This window comes from Podarcis gaigeae, assembly GCF_964106915.1.
Source record: "Podarcis gaigeae genome assembly, chromosome: 3".
Lineage (NCBI taxonomy): Eukaryota > Metazoa > Chordata > Lepidosauria > Squamata > Lacertidae > Podarcis > Podarcis gaigeae.
In genome coordinates, this window is record NC_139680.1 from 49,428,877 (window position 1) to 49,446,746 (window position 17,870).

General features: G+C 42.7%; 1 long non-coding RNA gene across 2 annotated transcripts; it reads left to right on the forward strand.

The window, feature by feature from the left end:
• Positions 1–6,297: 6,297 nt before the first annotated feature.
• Positions 6,298–17,803, forward strand: LOC310841045. Of its 2 annotated transcripts, XR_014562293.1 has the most exons (4): positions 6,298–6,626; positions 9,307–9,515; positions 15,614–15,750; positions 15,898–17,585. It is a non-coding gene; the product is annotated as an uncharacterized lncRNA (long non-coding RNA). The 2 variants fall into 2 exon arrangements; XR_014562294.1 differs by having other exon boundaries at positions 6,308–6,626; positions 15,614–17,803.
• Positions 17,804–17,870: the final 67 nt, after the last annotated feature.

Genomic DNA, 17,870 nt, shown 5'->3' on the forward strand with positions numbered 1-17,870 from the left:
TCTGCTCTTGTTAGGCTGTATTTGGGTTCCCTGCCACCCACCCTCACCCTTTATGGGCTTTGCTTTTCTAAAGCATTTTGCATGACAAACCGGTCTTCTGATAACTTTGCTCTTGGCTATGCATTGTGCTTAAGTACTATAGAGTCCAATGGGCTTTCAGTATGCCAAGCGTCTTCAAAAATGTATATTTTCCTTTGAGAGGGGAACATTTGGAAGTTGTTACATTAGACACCTAAAGCCTCTGTGTCTCTCTGTATTGCAGTTTGGTTTCTACCTGGACAGCAATAGTCCCATATTCTGCATGCCAGACAAGTCCTGATACATTTTTAAGAAATTAGATGTGAATACAAGCTAAGTCTCAGAGAGTCACGAAGCATTCTTACTTCCTTCCCTCTGCACCAGTCTCAACTGCATAATAAACGGGACTTTTCCCACAAAGCTAATTCCACATTTGCTATTTCTATCAGCTAACAGCAGATCTAAAACAGGACAGGCCATGTGGCATCCTTTCCTATCTAAACTGGTAGAGGAATAATGTTCCTTTTCATATTGAGACACTCAACTCCGTATGATGTTTTAAAAGTATTCCTCTGTCCTCTTAAATTCATTTAAACATCTGTCTAAGGAATTTGAAAAACTGCCAACACAAAACTGTGGAGTTAAGAAAACCAGAACACCTTTGTCATAAATGTGCCAAATGGTGCATGTTATACTCCTATATTCTACAGGTTTTTTATATAAAAAAAACAACACACACACATACACAGGTACACATGCACACACACACACCTTAGATTAACCATTACCACCATAAATCATACTTCATTACTTGGCAAAGAGAGACATTAGTGCTGGAGAGTTATGTCCTGGGGTCACTTGTAAGCTTTGGAAGATGTTTCATAAAACACATTACAGTCAAAAGGCAAAGTGTATTAGAGCCAGCAATCTCATCAGGCTGCGATGGGCCAGCAGCTGCTGCGTTTGCTATTCTGTCAAAACTGAAGCCAGTTCCCTCTGAGAACAAAATCCACTGCCCTTCCTAAGATTAAAAGAAAGCAATTAATAGACTGATTGGACTTGGAAGGAAACACCCAGTATAAGTAATAAACACCACTGATAAAATTAAGCCCTGGCATTATCAATTGCCTCTTAACACTGCTGTAGGTTTCTACAACTCTCATGGAAGATTCTTTATCACAGTGCTGTAATAAAGATGCTTACTGGTTTTATAGATGCTCACTTGTACTTTGCCAGTTATTCTTTTTTTGGAAAGGAGTTTATATACCGAAGATCTGGGTGCTGTAAGATGGAAGGCTGTTGAGCATACATGGTGTCCTCAAGCCCCCTTTTGCTGGAAATAAGCTACAGATCATTCCTGCCTAGGGAGGAAAAGGAACCCACAATATTGCTAGAACAAAGAGGACCGCCATGCCAGCCCCTACTAAACGAGTTTCATGCATGAGTGGGATAGTAGTAGTTGAGTTGAGTTGAGGGCAGGTTGGGAACACAGGGTTATATCCAATGCTGGCTGTACTTAGCAGAGCCATGGAAATGAATGAACATGACTGTTTTAAGAACCATTAATTTCAATGGGTCTCTTCAACTGGTAAAACTTAACTGGAGAAAACCAACAGTATTAGCAAGGCTACCAGACCAGCAGCAAATTTGTAGCAGGAGGAGTCATCCATATTAACCACCCTCGGGTTTCTTAAAGGGCAGCTTCTAGATTTTTTTGGACTACATCAGCTCCAACGAGCATGGCCAAAACATTTAGAGAGCACCAGGTTCAGGAAGGCAGTTATAGAGTATCTTTCAGTGTAGCTCCTGAGAAAATGAGAACTTTCTTTTCTACTGAGGTAAAGAGAACCACAGCTGCTTCATTGAGAGTTTGCTTATTGTTTATCCTCTTTGTGTACTCTTGTCTATCAAATGGTCAATGCAAAATGAAGCCAGGCAGCCACATGAAGCCTCGGTGCTCCTCTAGATATAAATAACTGACAGAATTTGCCTCATTTTTAATCAGCTTCCCCATCACCACCAGTAAAACACAAACACACAATTATTCAAGGCCCAGTCTTATTTGGCCCAGTTAGAAGACATTTGTTTTCTCAAACTGTCAGCAAATTTGAAAGGTGGAAGGGTACATTTTTTATTATTTAAAAAAAGTGAAAACTGGGCTTATGAACAAGCAGTTAAAATGCTGTGTGGTCATGAGGTTTTAAAACACTCTTTGAGTCGAGTCATATGGAGAATTGCTTTTGCAGGACCTTTGAGCTGGAGTGAGAGGCTCGTGTTCTAACCTCCCTTTACAAAAATGAGTGCATGTCGTCTCTGTGGGTGTGAAGTATCTTTGCTCTCCCCTACTGGCAAGTTTCATTTTGATTTGCCTTCAGAAACCCTGAGGACAATCTGTGCTTGACTTATCACCACAGAATATTGACAGCATGACTTCATCACAGATCCACCCAGCAAAACCTAAAGTGCCTTTCTACAATAAAATTAAGTGAGTCAATAAAGTCAGTCAGTTTGCCAGAAGCTGCCTTGGAAGGCGAATTGTAATATGGAACCAAAGTGCCTTGTTAGTGCTCTGCCAAACTTCCAGCAATATTCTATCTTTTCTCTTAACATTGGTAACAACCAATGATGAGTAAGGAAACATCCTAGTAAGCCTTGTTATCGCCAAAACTGAGTGTATTTTTCAGTGGGCAGGAATGGGAATGCTGCCCTGTGCACTGGGCCTTAAGACATTAGTAGTAGTTGTGGTGATTGTGGTTGGCATCTGTCCGTCTGTCTCAGGAGACAATTGAAAAGTGTGCCTTCAGAGGTAAACTCAAACTGTTGGAGAGTTACGGTGCCTGCGGCTGGGGCAGATGAAGGTATCTGGTTGCTGCTACAGGTGCACCATGGCATTTCTTCTCTCTGCACTCCTCCCAGCAGTCATTCCTTCTCTGGTAACTGCTGTAGATACACAATCTGACTGTCTCCAGGCACTGTATTCGCCTGCAAGGGATTCCCACATAGTGGGGTTAATGTTGCCAGCCTTCAGGTTACGTTTGCAGACATCTTTGTAAGGTAGATTTGGTCTGCCAATGGGCCTAGTGCCTGAAACCAGCTCCCCATTGAGCTTTATTGGGAAGTTTGCCATCATCCATTCTGTGTACATGACCAAGCCAGTGTAGACATTGCTAAGACAAAAGTGCAAACATGCTGGGAATGTGGCTCAGAAAAGCACATCTGTGTTTGCTGTCTTGCCAGGTGATGCCCAAAATCTTCCTGAGGCAATGCATAAGAAAGGCATTGAGGTGTTGCTCCTGGCAGGTGTAAGTTGCCCACAACTCACTTCCATAAAGCAGTGTGCTCAACATGCAAGCCTGGTAGACCTTCATCTAATAATAATAATTTCCATCATCTGCTTCTCTTTCAAACTGAGGTCCCTACTATGATTCATCAACGATTTCTTTATCTGGTTACTCTTCTTCACATTCTTCCAGTTCAGGAAACCACCAGTAGGTTCACTTTATCCCAGTTCTGTTGATGGGAACCGGTGGCACTTGAGATGTTTCTTGAGTTCCAGTTCCCAATAGTCCTAGCCAGTGTGGCCAATGGGTAGGGAGTTGGAGTTCAACAACATCTGGAGGGTCAGAGGTTCCCCATGACTGGGATAGGGAGAGAAATAGGAGCATGTAAGTATTGTCTGTTTCAACCTGCAAAGGTTTTGACTCAATCAGATTGCTCCAAATTCAATCAGTGCATCTCCCATAACTTGCTGCTGAAATCCTGTAGCTTTTTAACCTTAGGTGTTTAGTTTAGGCCAGGGTTTAGTTTTGTCTTCTTGTGCTGTAGTCCCTCCAGATAGCAATAACGTGGCAACACTGGGAAAGCATCACAGAAGAAACTAAAGCAGAAGGAATCCACCAGCAATGTACCAGTATTGTGCCAAGAACATTTTGCAGAAGATACCTGCAAGAAAACACCAATCTGGAGGGAGTCCTGGACTTCTTCCGTACAGGACAACTGCTGCTAGACTTCTTGGAACTCTTAAGCAAACTTTTCAATGCTGATTGAAGTGAATATTGGAGAAGATTTTGACTCTCAGGCAGTGAACTGGGTATTTTCATCTTTTTTAGTTCTACATATGGGCTCCAGGCTGAAACAGACACTGTCCTCCCTCCATTCCTCCACCCCTCCATCACTTCTCCAAAATGCATTATCTTCACATCAAAACTACAGCTGGTCCTACAACTCATCCCAGAGAAACTTATTATCTCTCATCTGTTGCCAGAAATACTCCACGCCATTAGAGGGCTGGAATCTTCAAAAATGTGCTGAAACCAAGTGGCCTATCACTTCATGTAACTTAGGAACAAATGGGTATTGGACTGGACACTCATCTTTGTTCCTGCTTCAGATCTTGAACCACTCAAAGAAATAAAAGTTACATTTTCTTCCCAAACCAGAGATCATAGCACTGTTCTTTGAGAGGATGATGAAAGGGAAGCTTCTTTTTGCATTACTCGATTTTGCCTGAACATGATATAACGAAATTGGAGCATCATTTTTTATTCCTACATATATTTGCCACTCTTGATGATTTCCAAATGCAGACACCTATGCTAATTTATTCACATGTTCATTCTGCATTCTGCGCCTATGAACTTGGATTACTTTTCTGTTGCTTTGCAATCCTTCCACTTCACAAAAACACACACAGATAGAACAGAAATCTCACATTCCTGCAAAATTGGAGAGGCGGTATTTTAAACGAGCTCTTGCTGACAATTCTAGCAAGCAGTTCTTTTGACAATTAGAAACTTCCTCTCCAGTCATACACCCTGAACAGCAAAAGCAACATCCCAGTTGCCACTCATCAGCTTTGGAACTAACTTCCTCCAAGTTTCAAAGAAGCCAGCACAATGCAATGTAACATGCTTTTACTTGAATGCTGGGAAAGTATGTTGATGATGCATTTGTGAATGTTATGTACCCTGAGCTTTTAGGAATAATGTGTGCAAAAATCCCAAATAAAAAAAAATACTGAACAATAACAAAGAAATGTAAGGCAATGGTAACGACAATGGTAACAACAACCATTAATTGCACATTCTCAAAGGCAGAATAACTGTGTGTCAGACTGGCTCGATAAAACTTCCTCTCTACCTACCCTCAGCATTTTGTTATCTTCAAACCAAGTGTGTGATTGGTGAGGCAAACAGAAGATGACCACACATCTTGTTCTCTCACATTTGAAGAGCAATAACTATCAACCCTAGTTCTATGCTCAGAATCTCTTAACTTCATTCATAAGCTTGTATTGAAAGTGTGAGGGAAGCTAACCCTTTCCCCCACTCTTGAACAAGCTCACTTTTTGAGGAAGGCATGGTGGTTAAAGTGGTCTAAGAGCCATCTAATCCAAGTGAAGTGATCTCAAGTAGGTGGCTTCAAAGTTGCCTTTCCCCACTCACTTCAATTCTTTGTTTCCTGGCCTTTTACAAACTGATGTATTAATACAAGTGGCGCAACAACTCCAGTCATTTATCTTCCATTAGTTTATCTTGTAAGTTTGACCCTGAAGTAGGATTCAGGAGTAGAAATATTACACATGGAGATTGCACCCATTTAGCACCATTTGTTTTCTTCTCCCAGCCTCACTTGCTCACTTCACTTCTATGTGTGAGGGAGAGGATAATATAAACAGAGTGGAGCTCTTAAACAGATAGGTGCTGTGTTCACTTCTGCTCCAGGTGTTATTGCAGTGACACACAGTGAGTGTTACTGCATTAACTGTCAGTTGATTCCGTGTACACCCACACAAACACAAATTACTCCTACCATGGTGACCTTGCCAGTATTTAGTAGGCCCTGGTGTTTTGTTTTGTTTTAACATGCTTCCTGGTTTCTTCCATTATGTCTCTCCTGACTAATTGAATGGGCTCACCTCTTTCTCTTCCAACGCACAATTTGGTAACAATGGAAATTAAACTTTATACATATATTGGTTGCTGTTAAGAAGGAAAGTCCATTGGGGTTTATGGTGCAAAGTTATTGTTTTAGGGGTGTCTTTATCTTTTTTCTTTTTTTTTTTTTTTGGTGCAATTATATCCAGAACCCCTGGCCTACCTGGCAGCAAGTCAGTATGCCAAGCCCAAGGTTCAAAGTCCAAGGGTCAATTCCACACAACAAAGTCCAACAGTCAGGAAACACACTTCAGGGTCAAGCCAATTCCAAAGTCCAGCAGTCAGGATAGAGTCAGTTCCAAAGCACAGCCCTGTAGGGGTCCAAGAACACCCAAGCCAAGGTTCATCAACATGGACAGCAGACACAGCCCCTCAGCTCTGCTCCCCTTTTGTACTTTGCTGATTGCAGCATCTGGGCTTGACGAGGCAGGTGACCCTCACCTGTTCCAAGCTTCCTCCAGCAGAGGAATCACACCCCTCCTCCCAGAAGTAGGGAGCTGGGCTGTGGGCCCTTGCTTGCCTCAACCTCCTAGAGCACCACTCCCACAGCTCCTCATACCTCAGGGCCCACTGTGTTTGTGGGGACTGGGGCCCCTCTGGCTCTGGTGATAGGTGCTGCTGCTCTGGTTTGTGCGCACTGACCTCCATCCCCTCATCATCCTCCGTCACCCTGTGAGTACTTCCTTCCCCATTCCCTGCTTGCCCAGTCTGCTACACCCCTCGCAGGGATCCTCTTCCTCCCCTCTGTCATCCTGCCAGTTCATGACAAATTACAGAACGTGCACACTTTGCACATGTGTGCTTTGCAATTACAGTTTTTACACCCAGGGCATTGTTGCGATGTTAGGCCCACAAGGCCTAAGACCCAGACCTTTTGTGCCAGGCCTCAGATTGCCTTCTCCCTCTTTTTAACTTCCTTTATCTTTTTTTAAAAAAATATAGGGCAATTGGGAGTGCTACAAAGTGAGATGCATGTGACACTTTAGCTATCACACACCCTAGGCTGTGTACACACATTTAAAGCACATTTGAACCCTATCCTTCTCAAAAACTCTAGGCCACTGCAGCTTGATAAGCTCTGTGAGAGGTGAACTACAGTTCACCTAGGATTCTTTTTTTGGAGGGTGGGGATGTATGCTTTAAATGTATGTTGTGTATGTGCCTTAATTTGCCCAGAGGCCAAGGCAAGCTGCAGAGAAACAGTCAGGACATGCCAGGGCAGTTCTCCAGCAAGCAGCCTGCTCTGCTGCCACTGCTGCTGCCCACCTCTGTGTGAGACAGGTACTATGTGTGGAGAGGTAGGAGGAGGCCTAGGGGCAGGGTGGAAGTTTGGGTCAGCTGTAAGGTGCTTGGCAAAGTCTAAGGGGAGTGGCAGGGAGCTGGTGAGGTCTGGAGGGATTGGCGAGAAGGGGTTCAGCTCAACACACAGCCCCAGAAAAAATGGGGCATTCTGTATTTTCAGGTTAAATCTAGATAGCCATTATAGGTGCAGCACTCTCACACCCCGAAAAAAGTGGGGGGGGGCAAAACAATGCCCAGGTCATGTTACTTGCCCAGGAGCACATCTTGGAAGGCACATGGCATTGGAAAATGTTAGATGGTATGACACAGTGCACTCAAACCAGAAAATCTTGTTGGTCGCCATATCTCAGAATAAGTCCTGACAGAGTACATTTTGCCCTATGACAGTCAACCTAAATGTGCATCTATAAATATAAACTAGCACATGCAAGTTGTAATGGGCATTTGTACAGTGGGCCTGTACCCCAAGTGTTTGAAGTAATTTACCACACAGTCTCCCTACTTTATACCTTAAAACCAGGATTAACCATATATTTGAATGGGGTATATATGCATACTCCACTCACTCCTATGATTGAGAATACATGCATACAGAACCAACACCAGAGATAGGACTATGGCAAATATTTTTACCTTTTGAGCCACAAAAAAACCAGGATTTTTACAAACCATGATGAAGCAAGGAGGGACAAATCATTCCTTAGAAATGAAACAAAAAACCTGTAACCTTTCCTTAAGGAAAGGTATCCAAACCAGAGACAGAGATGTTTACCAAGCACACTCTCATCCATTGGGATATACAGCACAGGTATAGCGGTTAAAGTTGACTAACAGAAAGCCCAAAACCTGCTTCATGCCTTAACTGTCTCTGCTTCTTAAAGAATATTTTCACTCCCATTCTACTGGTCTACGTCTAGTATAATGGATGGGCTTGAGATGAATATCTTAAGGCAGTAGACTAAAGGGGTTGGGCTTAACTCCAATACCCAGGTTTAGTTCAGGGCCAGGGAACCCATGGTCCTCCAGCTGTTGTTGGACTACAACTTCCATCACCCCAAACAACTGGTCATGCTTGATGAGGATGATGGGAGTTGTAGTCCAACAGCACTGGGTAGGCCAGAGGTTTCCCAAGCCTGTTTTAGTGTTAAAGAAGAATCACCTCACCCTCCACTTTTAACCAAACTAACAACTGCATTAATAGTAAGAATGCTTGTCTGGTTTGTCCTTCCATTAAGTACTCAGGCAGATTACCAATCTACCAGGTAGGTAAATGTGAGAAAGCCTTGACACTTGATAAGACCACGGACTTTTACCACATATTAGAATGTGTGGCAGGAAAAACACCCACCCGCACTCTTATGTTTGTACTAATACAAGAAAGCAAGTAACCACATGGCAGAAAACCTGACCACATGACAGATTAGTTGTCAGTGTGTTCAGCCTTTGTGACATGACAGTGAGGCCTCCCAAGCTGTATATGGTTTTTTTTCTCTTAAAACTTTAATTAGCCTCTGGTAAAAGCAAAGTAAAACTGGTTGTTGCAGTCAACAGTTTCCTCACATGAATTAAGTGTTGGGGCCAAATGGGCTCAGCAGCTGCTCAAAAGGAAGGATGAGTACTTGTCAGTCCCTTAAAATAGAGCTGTCTATCAGGTTCCGCCTCTTAATTAACACGCCCTTCCAACAGGTTAAGCCAAATTTCTGCAATTAGACGTTCGAGAGGAAGGCCACTATATATTATTAACTTTATATGTAGGGTGTGTTCTGACTCGTGCCTTCAGCCACACTTTGCCATTCAGGCCTTGCACAACAATAATTTAACAAGTCCGTCACCACATGACCTTCTGCGCATCCCTTTTACTTTATGCACGTTGATGTTGTACACAAAACCTACACCTAGAAGGCTTACCTGTCCTGAGATGGAACAAGTCATACTAGGGATGTCAATCAATTCAAAATTTTGTCATTGATCAGCCACAGGAGGCTTCTTCTTGTGCTCAAGACAGTAGTACTACTTATCTAAGCTTAACTTAGCTTAACTTGTCTTACAGGCACCTCTGGAGGAGCTCCATAAAACTGCAGAATCATTAAATTATACAGCTGGAAGAGACCCCAGGTATCATCTAGTCCCAACCCCCTGCAATGCAGGAACCTCAGCTAAAGCATTCATGAGAGATAGCCACCCCGCCTCTGCTTAAGAACCTCCCATGAAGGAGAGTCCACCACCTTCCTTCATGAATTGATTGCTCCTGCTATTTTCGTAAGTCATTTAGAGGTGTCAGTAAGCTCAGAACACAAGAAATGTGAAGGTTTTTGTTGCAGTGGTGCTTTATGGCAGCAGCTTTGGAACTTGTTGGATTTGGTTACATCCATGCTGAGTGTAGAATAAGAACAAACCAACCATAACAAGATGGGTCACACGACACAGATAAGCTTGGTCCCCCCGGATTTTTCAAGAGAGTTTTGTATTTTAATACAAAGTTCTTGATTTGCCCAAGGAGTGTCTCCAAATGCTATGCAGTTCTTACAACACAATACTTTTTGACTCCTTGTCAACAGTGCCAGAGTCTGGCCTGGAGATTCCATAGTCTGGCTCTTCTCCAAATAGTTCAATCACCTCTTAACCGAGAACCAAAATAAAGAGCTTGGAGTGAAATGTGTCAGATTTAACAGTGATTGTTTTAAATCTTTTAACCCACACAATTGGCTTATGTTATATTCAGGGTCCAAATAATCTGATTTCTCTGTTGGCCTTGTATTAGAAAGCAAGGGCTCTTGACAGTGAAGTCAAGTCAAAGATACAATTTAGTCACCTGCACCCCAAAATTATGGTGACGGATCAAAGGATACACGCCAACATAATTTTCAACTCTTTGGAACAAGACAGAATCAGCATCAGTCCTGCTAATCCTTAAACGTGGCCTTAACATCACACTCCCTCTTGGGCTTCTCCATCTCCCTGTGGCATATGTTTGACCCATCTTATTGCTCCTTGTCCTAGATTGGTGCAGTGTAATTCAGTGGTGACAGTCTGATGGCCATCACACCACACCCAAAACACTTCTGGGCTTCGGCTGTAAAGCCCATTAGTTAAGAATCTAGTTGAACACCCTCATTCCTCATTCTCTTCTTTTTCTTTGCTGACACCATTTTGTCTTCCCATTGTCTCTTCCCATTTTTGTTTTCTAATAACTAATCTACAACACAAACACTTAGAGTATATGCATACATTTAATAAAAATGAGAAGGAATATAAATCGGGAGGGGAAAGATTGGGAAGGTAAAAAGAAGGGCTGAGGAAGGGGGTGATGGTGGGAGAAACAGAGTGCCTAGTGGAAGGGGACTGCACAACAACCAACAAGGAGGTGGAATTGGCATTCCAGAAAAGCAGGAAAAACTGCAATGCTATACACGAACACTGGGGAAGAAGGAGGAAGTCCCATTGCACCCAGTCCTTCTGTGTAAATATGCATAGTGTTACATATGCTGGGGGTGGGGAGAGACTATTTGCCCGCCCGCCCCAAGATGTTGAAGAAGTGCAATTCCCCTTAGTCTAGCAAGCATGGCCAAAAGCCAGGGATGGTGAGAGTGGTACTTCAGCAACCTCCAGAACATCAAAGGTCCCTCACAGCTGAACTATATGCCTCTGAGCACAGGTAAACATGGAATAGCTAACAGGATGGAAATGCCATTAATCTAAACATAAAGGTAAAGGGACCCCTGACTGTTAAGTCCAGTCGCGGACAACTCTGGGGTTGCAGCGCTCATCTCGCTTTACTGGCCGAGGGAGTTGGCGTTTGTCTGCAGACAGTTTTTCCAGATCATGTGGCCAGCATGACAAAGCCACTTCTGACGAACCAGAGCAGCGCATGGAAATGCCGTTTACCTTCCCACCGGAGTGGTTCCTATTTATCTACTTGCACTTTGACATGCTTTCGAACTGCTAGGTTGGCAGGAGCTGGGACTGAGCAACGGGAACTCACCCTGTCATGGGGATTCGAACCGCTGACCTTCTGATCGGCAAGCCCTAGGCTCTGTGGTTTAGACCACAGCTCCACCCACATCCCTTTAATCTAAACATAAAAATAAATAAATGGGCAGAGCTATCCAATGTGTCTCTAGCAGACACAGGAGCCAATTCCTAGGGGTTGAGGTCTCTTTGGCCCCCCAATAAAATATTTGAGGGTGCCAGCCCCCCCCCCCAAAGATTATGGGTATTGCCATTCAAATGTTGGGTGTGTGTTGCATCTTGTGATCAATTATGTGAGGTAGGGCTTACCTGCCCTGCCAATATTTTATTCAAGTTGGCTCCCCTGCTAGTGGAGGAACTGCTTACTAGGCCCTACTGGCCTCATTCTGGACATGGCAGAAGGTGTTGGAGCTTTCTGTGGCAAATTCTGCAGTCATACCTAGAAGTTTGAGGCTGGGGCTCCAGACTGTGTGTCTAAGAATAACTTCTGTATTTTGTAACAAAGAATACTTTACCTGTGTTGTTTTTGCTGTAGCACTGAATGATGCATGAGTGAGACCTGTGATTACTGTTAAGTGAAGTATTTAAACTTACTTAATGTTGTAGTCAATTCACTGTGAGAGGGGTAGAGGCGGGAGAGCTCAATCATGAGGGTTTAATACTCTAACAATCTATATTTCCCACACTGTGCAAACAATGCACGTATGTCTCTCTTGATTAGACAGTGAGTCAACCATCGCACACTTTTTTTCTTTTAATTCAGGCAATCAGGCAGTCACGCACACACATGGGACATCAGGATTAACTAGTAGTTTCCAGCAGTTTCCTCCTCCCCTTTCCCAGTTTTTCTGTTTTATATTTTTACTCCAATTGGTTTTAATGGAAGGGAAAATAACTACATGAGTTCCAGCACTGGCATTGTTTTTCCTCCCTTGTCAGGGGCATGCCAACGGCACAAGACCATATTTTAATTATCTGGATCCAACTTGTTTTCCGATCTGCCACTCACATACCCAGCACTTTTTCTTCTACCATTGTCACAGGAGGATCAGCAATATCCAACAGCCCTCAGCTGCCCTCCTAAGAAGCTGAGAATTGCTTCCAAAAATATCCAGAACTATTAACTCATCCTCCCTACAGTCCCATCACCTGCTCCCTTTACTGGCATCTACAAACTCAGCAGAGACATCACCTTGCCAACAAAGGTCTGTATAGTTAAAGCTATGGTTTTCCCAGTAGTGATGTATGTGATGTATGGAAGTAAGAGCTGGACCATAAAGATGGCTGATCGCTGAAGAATTGATGCTTTTGAATTATGGTGCTGTAGGAGACTCTTGAGAGTCCCATGGACTGCAAGAAGATCAAACCTATCCATTCTTAAGGAAATCAGCCATGAATGCTCACTGGAAGGACAGGTCCTGAAGCTGAGGCTCCAATACTTTGGCCACCTCATGAGAAGAGAAGACTCCCTGGAAAAGATCCTGATGTTGGGAAAGATGGAGGGCACAAGGAGAAGGGGACGACAGAGGACGAGATGGTTGGACAGTGTTCTCAAAGCTACCAGCATGAGTTTGACCAAACTGCGGAAGGCAGTGGAAGACAGGAGTGCCTGGTGTGTTCTGGTCCATGGGGTCACGAAGAGTCGGACACGACTAAACGACTAAACAACAACAAAAAAACTCATCTGTCACTGGCCTCTTTGTGACATCATGTCCTTCCACTCCTGTCTCTCTGCCGCACATGCCTGGAACCACTGCTGCTCATGAAATCCTTTCATAAGAACATCAGAAGAGCCTGCTGGATCAGGCCCAAGGGCCATCTAGTTCCAGCACTCTGTTCTCACCATGGCTAGCCACATGTACCAGGAAGCCCACAAGCAGAAGCTGAGAGCAGCAGCAGCAGCACTCTCCCCTCCTGTAGTTTCTTGCAACTGATATCAGAAGCATATTGCCTCTCACAGTGAGGGCAGTACATCCTTATCATTTCTCCCACTTCACTGTAATTTACCCCATCCCTACTACTAATTTCTCAAGCTCCCTTGTCTCCCATTTTGTTGCCCACTTAACACTGATTGGAATTACCTCTGGGAAGGGACCATGTCACTTCTAGCTCTCTGTACGGCAACCGAGCTACAAAAAATCCTGAATATGAATAGTAGCAATAGCTGTTGACTAACTCTCACACCAGGTTTCAGGGCGCCCTTGCGTATCTGCCACAAGGTGTAACATCCTACTCATTAAAAGTGAAGTTCTCTCAGCATCTGCAGGTGAAGGGTCACTACTCATTTGAAAGATTGTAATTAAGTAATAGAGTTTCTCTTAGTCGTGATTATGATTCATTTCCCCTCACACTCCACCCCGTTTTCACACAAACACTTAATGCCAGAGTTGATTCCTGTTCCAACTGCATATACTTGTAAGTCAAGGAACAAATGGAAGTCTCTGTTCTGTAATCACTTCTTTGGAAGAAATGTGTTGTAGTTGATCATTACCACCCTGACCCCCCACCCTTTACAGTTTGGCCACAATCCAACCCAAATTCAACACTATTGTTTTAAAAAATCAATCACTTTTTAATCCCATTCACTTTAATCAAATTCACAACAATTCCATCCGCTTGACCACTGTGAGAACAGGATGCTGGCCTAAATGGGCTATTGGCCTGCTCCAGAAGGTTCTTCTTATGTCCATATATATACCGGTAATTTCAAAATTAAACAAATAAAAGTGTTGTGCTATAAACCACCATGGAGCATTTAACTCCCCATGGGCGATCTAATTTGCATAGAACATACACTTCTCAAGCTTGGTTTGGGAAACCACTCTACCCAAAGGCACAGAAACACACCCTTAATGGTGCATTGTTCTTTTGGGAGAGGGGGAGGGGACCCCAGAAAGTTGCACAAGATCTATGTGCTTCATTCAGAGTTGCTGCCTGCCATTTAGGGTTAGGTGTTTACAAAGCTTTCATGTCAGTGTAGGTGGAACTACACATACTGTCTAATACTAAGGTTGCTTAAGCATTTTACTCTGCCTTTAGGAGGAACAAGAATTACTTCACTGAGTACCTTTTCAAAATTATTTTTTTTTATTTTTTAAAAAACTTTTTTGTGTGTGTTAGTTACAAAATGACCCAGAAAAGACACACCCTTCCAATAGCCCACAGAAGCGAACCAGAAACAACACAGCCCACTTTTTCATACAGAATATGAAGACAAACTGCAGGAAATAAATTGGAATAGACAGGCCTCATTCACATGGCATGCACATCACTTGATTTATGCATGTTCATTCAGAAGTACAACTGGTGCTATTTTTCAAGAAATAGAGCTGCCAGAACTCACCATGAACACCTCCTTCATTCTCTTAGAATGGCAATGACGCCCACCTGGGAGGTGCTAGAAGTGAGTTTGTGTGAGTTCCAGCTGAAAAAAAGCCCTGATTATAACCCAGTGGTTTCCATGGGGTTTACTCCAAAAAAACGTCTTTAGGATTGCAGGCTTTCAATGTGATTCTATGCATGTCTATTCAGATGTAAGTCCTGTTGCATTAAGGATGCTTACTCCCCAGAAACTGCAGTCTAAGGTACCTTTTACATTTCCTGATCACAGGGTGGCTTGTAAGACTCCCGTCAGACCACATCATTGAATGTGGCAAGGTTGGAGGTGACGGAAGTGGCCTCAAGCACACTTGAACAGGGTTTGAGAGCAGAGTTTTCCCCATGAGATGATTCTATAGGCAGAAGAGAGGAGTAGCAATTTCTGCCACTTCCTCCTCTACCTAAAGACTCCATGAAAAGCTGATCTGGAGTGTGACCCACTGGAACAGGGCGGGAGGTAGTGTGGGGGATGGCAACAGGGGAGGCAATTGACTCAAATCCTCCACCCATCCCCTTCCTCCAGCAGGAAAACGGAATAAGTGCTTCCTGGAAGGGTATGTATGGATCCAACCCATTACTACTGGCAGCTGAACATGTGAACTAACTGTTCAGTTGAAAGCAGAGTGAGGGATGTGAAAGCTGTGTCCAGTGTTGTATCTATGGAGATCTATTTGCATAAGGAGCTCCAAGTTGCACTTATCATATCTTCAGCACATGTATGTGAACCTGCCTGCAGAACATAGAATCCAAGTGTTATACATGCATGTTTGAACCAGTCTTGGAAAATGGGGGACCAAATTTAAGGGATCCGACTCTGATAAAAGCTTTCAGTACTTTTCCACATTTTTCTGAAAAGTGAAACATACATTTCCTCCAGATTCACTTGGAATTCTTAGTTCCATCCATTTTCATACTGGGTGGCACCAGGTGATAGAAAGAAAAGTGATAAAGAATCATAGTAGCTGAGCAAACCCTTCTCGGTGATTTATAATTACTATGATCTTTTTTAGAACCATAGATGAAAATTGAGAATGACTTTCCATAGCCCTTGATGTTAAGAGTCATTTCCTCTAACATAAAAGACATGAGCTAAAAGGGAGCCCTTGCTTGAAGTGGCATGACTTGAAAATCAAACTCATTCACCCTGGTGAGTAACAACACTACATCCTTGGCTGCCAACATTAAATTTACACAGGCAACTTTCTATTGTACGAAATTGATGAATCACATGTTCTTCTATTGTACCTTTTTTTCTTCCATGGTTATTATGCTTTCCTTTTCCTCCTCTTTTCAGTTCTTCTGAAATATGATTAAACACTGATTATTGTGAAGACTCCACCCCACCCCCGGCCACCAGTCTCTTCCTGATATCCTCTTCCACAGGGTGAAGTAGTAGGCCTGAAAAGCAAGCATGCCTAGACATATAGTTTCCTGAGGGCAAGCCTTAAGATGCTTCAGTGTCAATTAATATAAAAGAGAACCTTTATGACCACCACAAAGCTGTTATCTGCCAAAGAATAGAAAAGTAGCCGTCAACCAGCAAAAGAGGGTATCATTAGAAAAACCTGGGAACAACTAAGCTTGATTAAATTGTCAGCAATGTTAAAGAAGAATAATTACCAAGAATAAATTAAGTCCGTTAACAGCCTATGCAAAAAGAGAAGCCATTACTTCTTTACATTTTTCCAGTTATAGTTGCAATTGTTACTTTACTTCCCCAAGAGGATGTCTTAGACTGTCTTCATATGACAAACAGTGTAGTAAGAGTTATTTCTCCAGCATGAGTCTTCCTGGAATCATCACGCTTGTGAGACGGGCTCCATGCCTTGATGCTCATGCATTAGTTACCCTCCCCTTTTATTTAAGAAAAACCACATGCCAGCCACAGCCATTTGCCTACTCAGCAGGGGGTAGCCCTCGGTTTCCCCAGCTGAAAACAAATCCCACCACTAGCAACCTCAGCCTTATCGGAATTTGGTTCAATAATCTGGGAACGTGGAGTTACAGGGCTTTGAATTAAAATGCCCTCTTAAAATGGTTTCTGAAATCCGCTCTATTTACGAGTTGTGAAAAGTTGCTTCATACTGTCTAGTCATAACATTAAACGCCAGAGACAAAATGCAGAAAAGGGAATTCCTTTCTTCACAAAAACACTCGCTGCGTGCTTCTGACAGGCCAACTGCTTTTGAGTTAGGACATGAGCTGGCATGGCACTTTTTGTTTCAAAGGGAGACAGAAAATGAAAGGGAATTCAAAATGAAGCAGAGCAAATTTATGTTCTTCAATGGAGATACAGGAATCTGCGCATGTTTAAAGCAGGCTTTAGTGCCACCATCCTTTGGAAATACTGTGTGTGCATTATCTAAATGATACCGAAATCCAGATGCAAGCTCTCAGAAATAGAAAACCAAACTATTTTGGAGAGCGTGGGAAGTTAAGAGTCAGTTGTTCCTATTTATTAGTAATTATTTTCAGCTGTGCTGGCAAATGATTAAAACAAATTGCTAGCCTTTAATGATACGTTGTATTTCCCTCTTTTTCTTCAACAATCAAATGGAAATTATTTCATCAGTAGAGAAGTGATATACTGTACGTGATGCTGGAGAATATTGGGAAAGGAAAACAACATGCAAAGTCACCTTTTGGCATTAGGGCAATTTCCATTAAATTCTTGGGGCAGGAATTCAGCAGCTGATGCAGACATGACTTGCTATTTGGTTATTATATTCTCATTTACATTCTTCAATCACTACTGTGTTTCGGGATGGTTTTCTTTTTTAAAAAAAGAAAAGCCGCAGAGTTATCTGAGCAGGGGGAACGCTGTATAACTAGAAAATTGTGTCTGGCCTTAATTTAGTTAAGGAGATAGGCAAGCTTGCTTCCGTGCCCCATGAGGAATGGCAGGCACAAATCAAGAGTGCCTCTGACTGCACAACTAAAGCAGGGTGTTTATTCTAACATTCCTATTTTTTGTGCTAAAATGCAACAAACTCAGCCAGATTATGACTAGGGATAACAGTTGCTTTTCAAAGTCTTGCTCTGAACCCCTTAGTTCAAATAATGTGTAGCTCCAACACAACTTTCTTATTACAATTACTTGCAAAAGATGTTAAGAAATCCATAAAATAAATTCATGCAAATCAATTATCTCAGAATTACTTTCTGAGAAACTATTTCAGTATTTCCATCTAGTGAACAAACCTGTCTGACATTTTAATCAGTTCACAGAAGTAAACATGCTTGGAAGAAACATAGTATTCCATTCAT